We start from the raw sequence: 7,280 nt of genomic DNA, 5'->3' as shown, positions 1-7,280 counted from the left end.
CTTGGAACAAGTATACAAACCTTATATTCCCCCAAAAATTATTATTTCAGATAGAGACAAATCTTTTACAAGTCTTATTTGGGTAAGAACTCAATAAGCATTTGGGTACAAGCACATTTTTCAACACTTCTTACCACCTAGAAACAGATGGTCAAACTGAAATACTTAATCAATGTCTAGAGTAATATCTCAAATGTATGTATTTTCTAAAACTGACTTATTGGGAAAAATGGTTGGCACAGGCTGAATGGTGGTACAACACTAACTAAATGACCCCTTTTGAGGCACTCTATGGCTATAAGGTTCCTAATCTAGCATGGTCAGGGGAAACTAAAGTTGCAACAGTGCAAGACATTAAGCAGCAAATAGATAAATTAAATGTTTTACTACGAGAACAATTACAACATATTAGCAATTGAATTAAGCAAATGGCAGATAAGCATTACACTGAGAGAATTTCAGGAAAAGAAAAAGGTATAACTGAAGCTTCAATCTTATCAGCGAACTTTAATTGCTCTCAGAAAAAATTTAAAATTGGTTGCTTGATATTTTGATCCCTAAAATATTTTGAAAAAGATCAATAAAGTTGCTTACAAACTACAATTACCATCAAATTCAAAATTACACCCAATTTTTCACATCAGCTTACTTAAGAAGGATGGGAAAATATGGAGTTACCTCTATCGATCCTCTAGAGATTGTTGCAGATAACCAGTTGAAGGTTTATAAAGCCATAGTTTCGGATAAACGGATGATTAAAAGACAACACGATGGTGACTCAAATTCTAATCTAATAGACGAACATGGGGGCGAAGACGTAACTTGGGAAGATTACACAATCCTTAAGACCTTTTTCTGGATTTTGATCCTTAATGACAAGGATTATTTGGAGAAGGGGGTATTGTCATGATGAAGCTCGAATTAGGGCTTGAGGAAGATAATTTAGGGAATAATCAATAATAATTAGGGATTAGAAAGGAATTGGGGTAGCAATTAGGGATTGAAAAGGAAATAGGGATGAGAATGTAAAAAACATGAAGTAAAGATGGAGAGACCAAAAAGATTAACTTTGGTTAGGATAAAGGGAACATGTGAAGATTATGGGTATGGTTGGGTCAGCCAATTGAAGGCCTAGGGAGCAAGGCATCTTACCAAATGGGGTTGTATTTCTCAATCTTTTTCTTCTTATAAAATCCTAATTCTCATCGTTCTCTTTCACAATTTCACCTCAATACATGACATATTACTTTACTTAGATCATAGTTATTATCTTTCTTTTTCACAAACAAAATTAAAGTTCTTCATGAAGGCACTTTGAATATAAGGAAATATTTATCAAGAAGCTCATAAAATTAATCTTTCAATTCATTGGGGAATCAATTCTTGATAAGAAGTAATAAAAAAGTATCACTAAGAGAAACATAAGGAAGTTTAGTCGTAAAAGTAATACTTTCAAGGGCCATATCTTCGATTATAGAATCAGTGACTGTTGCGAAGTACTTTTTACAATCATTTCACAATATCCATTTACCTTGTAAACATTGATGTAAATGAAATGAGTTTGAATGAATAAAATTATGTTTCTGTTTGTTTATTTATTTTTGAATGTATTTATGTTTGGTTCATGTTCGCTTAAATTTTCAGTATCATGTTCTTGTTCGTTTATTAATTTTTTAAGGTGTTCGTATTTATTCATTTAGCAGTCATAAACATGTTCATTTAATGTTCACAAGTATGTTTGTTTAATGTTCGACAACCAACACTCTCATTCTATCCTTTTATTTGCAAACTAAAGAAAAATAACGAAGTTAGGCTACTAGTTATTAAGTTCTTTAGGCTTTAAAATTTGAACTTCAAAGTTTACCTTATGCTCAATTTAATATATATCTTCACCACTTTTTAAAATGCCAAAAAAATAAAATAAAAAGGAGAACCAATTAAACGAGTCAATAAACAAGTCGATAAACAAATTTATAAATGAGCCAATAAACGAGTTTGTCCGTAAACATAAATGAATATAACACACATATGTTCGTTTTCATTCGTTTGTTTATTTAATGAACATATAATTTTTGTTCATACTCGTTTACTTAGTATAATAAATGAATATAAACGAACATTACGAGAAAGATTCACAAATAGTTTATAACGCCTCAAATCATGAGTTAGTAGTTTTGGGCTAACCCGATAGGGTTTTGGATAAATGGAATAGCCATGTGGGAAGCTTTATCCCAAGTTTGGTTTGGATTGGGCTTGGTTTAAGCCCAATTAGAGATAAAATGGTATTTTTTATTTGGGGTATCGATATTGCATGTAAGGTATCGATACTACTCATTTTGAATGGTTAAATTTGACTTTGTTAAGGCTCGTAAGAGTTCAGGATGACCCGTAATGGTGGTACTTAGTCCGTAAGAGACTTAATTGGCAAAATGTACCTAGAAACAATATTAGTAGTGGGTTACAACAGAAACAACTATATTAAACGTAATACTTCCAAGTAACTTCAATCGAACACATATCAGGTAATTACGAATAAAGGATCATTGTGTAAGATGTCTCAGCGAGTGAGACGAAGAATGGCTTGAGGTTAAAGAAAGAGGGAATCGAGTACCATATGGACACCTACAATCAAATATGAGCAAGTTACCCTACTGGTTCAAGGGTGATTCAATGGGAAATGTGGTGAGAATGATTAGGGAGTTATTATCAATGAACCAACCCTGAATTGAGTGTTAGACTAGTAGTAATATACCAAGTGGGTAAAGATTACTAATTGCCTTAAGGATATAAAAAACTAAAAGACTAAGAATTCCTTACGTAATATATTATATGAGAGAACGAGTGAGATAGTGTCGAGTAAGGGGATGATCTCACTTGATTATGATAAGTTCAATAGCGAGTAACCGAGCTACTTTGATTTCCCTCGTGTGACATTAGTTGACGTGTGTGTTGAGACATTTAACACTTTAGAAAAACTTGATAATAAAGGCGAGATAACAATGTGTTAACAATATTATATGTGTGATAATCATAAGAACCTTATGAGGTAAGATTCCATAAGACTTATGCATTTGTTTACCGCTCGGGAGACGATGAGGACACTCGAGTTAGTTATTTGTGTGTGTGATGATCGTCTAGTTATTTGTGTGTGTGACGATCGTCTAGTTATTTGAGAAATATCCAGATATATCCAAGTTAGTGTGAAGGTACTTTAGATGCTAGTTGAATGTTGTGTTGATGTTATGTGACCCAAACACGTTCTGAGTACTCTAGAAGAGTAGACTATCGTAGCAAGGTGTTGATGTTATGTGACCTAGACCTAGCATATGATACTGTGAGGTGCCGATGATATGTGACCCGGACCTCACCTAGGGTACTTGTGAGATGTTGATGGTATATGACCTAGATCTTACCTAAAGTACCTCTAGTAAGCAAATAGGGGTGTGAGTTTTGTGATGCTAAAGTGACACCGAACTACACCATGATGCTTACTTATTGTGTGATTGTACCTAACATCGGTTACTATCTTTGTGTGTTGCATGATGATGCATTGTAAGAAGATACTGAGGTTAGAGACCTAGTATACGTTAACTCATGGCGAGGCCCTTAGTAGAGACTAAAGAAAAAGTGAGACTTAAACTAAAGAGGCAAAATTGTTGAACTTTAAGTAGGTAGAACTTGATTATGATCATGTATGTACCTACTGCTTATTACCATATATTCTAGCATGCTTACGTTTATAAGATCCGTATGTTACTTTAGATTAGCAATTATACTACCAGGCTTTGTAAGCTCGGCGTTCGGATGTTTTCATTCGTAGGTTATTATATTGAGTCATTCAAGGAGTACCGTCGTATTAGGGTTTCCAGTATTCCTTATAGAGTATTATATGATTACTTGTAGTAGACATGTGTATTCATAGGACCCTTACTTATGTATTTGGATTTGTAAACTTTGAGTCGTATTATTTGATTTAAACTACGTGTCACAAAGCTCCATTTTGTAGAAGTATTTTATGACTATTGTTGATGTCTTTTCATAAATATATGATGTTTTAAATGAAAAAAAATGGTTAGCAACTTTGCAGGTTGCGTGTAATATTCTAATCCTCTGGATCTTGGGTTAGATTGATCGAATTAGGGTGTTACAATATCATAAGTAGGTTAGAGGAGTGTGCGTCCTGAGATGCAAAGTCCTCCGATCACACCATGATGCCTACCTCAGCTTTGCATGTTAGTGTTCTTGTATGTTTATGCCTATACCTGCTAGCATGCTCATATAGTAGATGCATGTAGTATAGTATAGTTATTAATGTAGCACTGAGTTTGTGAGCTCAATGTTCAGAATTTACTTTCGCAAACAATTTCTTAGGAGATCTCTCGATGAGCTTATCATCGATCAGTGATTCCACATTGTCGAAGCATCAGAGTACATTTTGAGTCTTGTAGAGAAAATGTATCATTCATAGATCTCTTTGTACTAAGTTGTAATTCTATTTTGAATTATTTAATATATATTATGTTGGGATGTATTTTGAGAGCTTCCCACTTTTACAATTTAACTATTTATGATTTTTTATGTGATTTCATGGATGCTATTTCAAATGCATTTTTCGAGATCGTTCTTATAGAAAAATATTAGGTTAATCACTTCGGTGATCCAGTGTAAGAATCTAGTCTGTTAACTTTTGGATCAGATTGAACTAGGGTGTTACATAGTTTGTGTTATGTTTATTTACACTTTTACTTGTAAAGTTTACATAACCAGTATAAAAAGCAGTTAAACTGATTCTTTCCAAGAATAACATTAAAACAATGCATAGTTAAGACAAGTTATTACATTATCATGTAAAAAAGATACTTAATTGTGAACCCTTCTAAGTTATCATAATTTGATATTTAAAAGTTTAAAAATAGAAAAATTATTATCATTTATATTAATAATTTCTTTAAAATTTTAGAATTATATATAGAATTGTCCTATTATTTATTCATTTATTATCATAGTGTCCAAAACTTTCTTACAATATTTAAAAATAATCAAAGTTTATATAATTAATGACATAATTGTATTTTTAATTCAACCTAATATATTTTAGTTAAACTAATTATCTTTATTCTTACAATAAATTTGAACTTTATTGTAATTCACATATAATGATTGTTTTATAACACATGTGATTTTTCTAGAATAATTATTTTAGTGAAAGAAAAAGGATACAAAATATGAAATATGATAAATACATTAAATATCTTTAGGGTTAAAAAGATGTTATTCACCATAAAAATCCGAGTTTGAATTATTGTGTTTATAGGATGTGTGTACATTATTAATGATTAAAGTTCTGAACGAATACCACATTAAAATCGTCTAGACTTCAAAAAAAAATGTATTAAATATGATATTTTTTATGAATAAATTTAAAGTTCATGTCTCGTAAAAAATTACTAGAAAAAATATGAAAGATAATAAATGTTACAATAGTCTGGTAGCTAAAACAAAACCTTGGGTATTTATATAGTTGAAATATCACATGGAAAAGAACATTATTTTATGGAAATTTATACTGTTTTTTGTGATGTTGGTTTTGCCTTTAATTGTCGATAATTAATATACATATATATATATGGTATAAGAAAGAGACATGACTGAATTTTGTTTGAAAATTATGAGATTTGCACCATAGAGTATGGTAGGCAAGCATATGTAATGAATGCATATGCATGCATGTATCCACATTATTTTACGTATATAATGCTTCTGAAATCTGCAATTGCAGAACAGCCTGTATATACTGTGTGTATATATATATATATGCATGGTTATAAGAAAAAACCTATGGATATTGAATCTGGGGCGAAAACCTAGTTTAAAGCTTTCGAACAGGTTTCAAATAACGGTCGAATAACAGTATCGTGGTTGTTATATCGCGATCGCAATGATGTCCGAAACCACTATCACGGAAAATAACGTTGGAAGCGGAATCACACCAATAGCGGTGGATTGCGGCCAATCGCGACAATAGCAAACATCTATTCCGTTATTTTAACTTTTTTTAAAAAAATAGGTTTTTTTATTAAAAAAATCAACTCCTTCGAAAAAATATTCATGATCGCGATATCCATAATGACCGCAATAGCATCCATTATATCTGCAACCGTGATAAACACGACGCAATAAAAAACGTGACCGCAAACACTAATTAAAACCCCGATTTGGAAAGTAAATTTAAACGAAGGAAGGGAAGATGCTTTTTTCTATATGACTAGCAATTAAAGCTCTCACCCACCATTAATGCTCTGCAATTAACTCCTCATCCTCTCCACCTGTTTCTTCAATTCTCTTCATTTTTCTTCTCTACCAATCTCCTCTCTCTTGGTGGTAGGTTTCTGCCAAAAACCACCGTGGCCGTGGGATTTTTCCAGTGAACCCTAAACTCTTAAAGACCCTCGATCCTTTTTCATTAATCTTTCTCAACAAATGCTCAAAAAGGGTTTCCGTTTCGTATTTCCTCTGTGACAAAGTCTTTACTCTCGAAACCAGTTTTCTTTCCCCTGGACCAGCTTGTTAATTAATGGCAGCGTATCTTTTTTGACAACATTTTTCTCCATTCTCTCTCTCATATATTTTGTTATATAATATTCTGCTATGTTAAAGAGAGCGTACGAAATAAGTGTTTAGACATTTTATATCAACCGTAGTAAGGAATCCGAAGCCTAGAATCTAACAAGCAGGAAGGGAGACAGATATCTGTAACTTGTACGGCTGCTGCTGGTTAGGGTTTTAAAAGTCATTGGTTGTCTATGTTTCCCAACATGATGTTTCCAATGACCGACTCGCCATTGCATTTAAGAAGAGAAGATTGTTGCTCTTTGCTCTCAGTCGTCTTCTCCAATAATCTTTAAGGTAATTTTTTTGCTGCTAGTTTCTTTCACTTCTTCCATGGGGATAGAATAGCTTGGTTTAACCGTTTAAGAAATAAATGGTTGTTTTTAGGGTTTGACTATTACTCTATTAGGATATTTGAAGAAAAATCCTTCTCGATAAGCGAACTTGTGCATGGATTACAGCTCCATGGTTTACTTGCTTTTTTTTTTATAGTTTGTACCTTCCATTATTAAGCACCGGTTTTGACTTTGTTTATCTTCCTTCTAGACCTTTTTTGTGATTTGCTTTTTGTTGTTTTTTTTCCTTCTTCCTTTATTACTCCTTTTCGCTGTTCTAATGTTTCTTTCTCCCATTATTTTACATATGTTGTCTTGGCAGAATCCAGAAACTCC

At 32.5% G+C, this 7,280-nt stretch overlaps 1 protein-coding gene across 1 annotated transcript in view; it reads left to right on the top strand.

Annotated features, from left to right (window-relative positions):
- The first annotated feature begins 6,654 nt into the window (after nucleotides 1-6,654).
- LOC120204229 (homeobox-leucine zipper protein MERISTEM L1-like) overlaps nucleotides 6,655-7,280 on the top strand; it is a 4,460-nt gene continuing 3,834 nt past the window's right edge. The window contains exons 1-2 of the mRNA XM_039204348.1: nucleotides 6,655-6,906; nucleotides 7,267-7,280. The exon at nucleotides 7,267-7,280 is cut by the window's right edge and continues 252 nt beyond it. The gene's annotated coding sequence lies outside the window, so the exon portion shown is untranslated. The remainder of the gene's footprint in view (nucleotides 6,907-7,266) is intronic.

Source organism: Hibiscus syriacus, unplaced genomic scaffold (genome assembly GCF_006381635.1).
Source record: "Hibiscus syriacus cultivar Baekdansim isolate YM2019G1 unplaced genomic scaffold, ASM638163v2 tig00010533_pilon, whole genome shotgun sequence".
NCBI classification, from domain to species: domain Eukaryota; kingdom Viridiplantae; phylum Streptophyta; class Magnoliopsida; order Malvales; family Malvaceae; genus Hibiscus; species Hibiscus syriacus.
Note: the sequence above shows the minus strand (reverse complement) of the source record. Positions and strands in the feature narration are given on the sequence as shown.